This window comes from Schistocerca americana, chromosome 10, assembly GCF_021461395.2.
Source record: "Schistocerca americana isolate TAMUIC-IGC-003095 chromosome 10, iqSchAmer2.1, whole genome shotgun sequence".
In the NCBI taxonomy this organism is placed as follows: domain Eukaryota; kingdom Metazoa; phylum Arthropoda; class Insecta; order Orthoptera; family Acrididae; genus Schistocerca; species Schistocerca americana.
In genome coordinates, this window is record NC_060128.1 from 185,331,054 (window position 1) to 185,332,048 (window position 995).

Genomic DNA, 995 nt, shown 5'->3' on the forward strand with positions numbered 1-995 from the left:
ACGGGCACGTGCACCTTCCGCCGACCACTGGCGACAACATCGATGTACTGTGGAGACCTCACGCCCCACGTGTTGAGCAATTCGGCGGTACGTCCACCCAGCCTCCCGCATGCCCACTATACGCCCTCGCTCAAAGTCCGTCAACTGCACATACGGTTCACATCCACGCTGTCGCGGCATGCTACCAGTGTTAAAGACTGCGATGGAGCTCCGTATGCCACGGCAAACTGGCTGACACTGACGGCGGCGGTGCACAAATGCTGCGCAGCTAGCGCCATTCGACGGCCAACACCGCGGTTCCTGGTGTGTCCGCTGTGCCGTGCGTGTGATCATTGCTTGTACAGCCCTCTCGCAGTGTCCGGAGCAAGTATGGTGGGTCTGACACGCCGGTGTCAATGTGTTCTTTTTTCCATTTCCAGGAGTGTAGGCATCCTCGATACAAGGATGTACCGAGCTGTTGTTTACTCGCAGGAGGCGTGTGCGAGATAGTTCCAGCAGTCGCGCTATCCTCTGTGCCCTCGGTGGCTCAGCTGGATAGAGCGTCTGCCATGTGAGCAGGAGGTCCCGGGTTCGAGTCCTGGTCTGGGCACACATTTTCACCTGTCTGTGGTGACGTATATCAACGCCCGTCAGCAGCCGAAGGTATTAATATGATTCTAATTTCGTTCTAGATGGCTGCAGGTCATCAATGGTGTCTGTTCTTTCGGACATGTCCATAAAAGTACACTGAGGCGCCAAAAGTAATGGGATTCCTTCTAAGTGGTAATACAGCAAATCGTCGTGGCATGGACTCACCTAGTCTTCGAAGTCCCCTGCAGAAAGTAGACCCAAGCTGCCTCTAAAGCCATCTATAATTCCGAAAGTGTTGCCGGTGGAGGATTCTGTGCACGAACTGACCTCTCGGTCATGTCACATAAATGTTCAATGGGATTTAAGTAGGGGGAATCTGGGTGGCCAAATCTTGCACTCGAATTGTCCAGAATGTTCTTTAAACC

The 995-nt window shown here is 53.6% G+C and overlaps 1 non-coding gene across 1 annotated transcript; it reads left to right on the forward strand.

Annotated features, from left to right (window-relative positions):
• Window positions 1-514: 514 nt before the first annotated feature.
• Window positions 515-589, forward strand: Trnat-ugu. The gene has a single exon. It is a non-coding gene; the product is annotated as a tRNA-Thr (tRNA).
• Window positions 590-995: the final 406 nt, after the last annotated feature.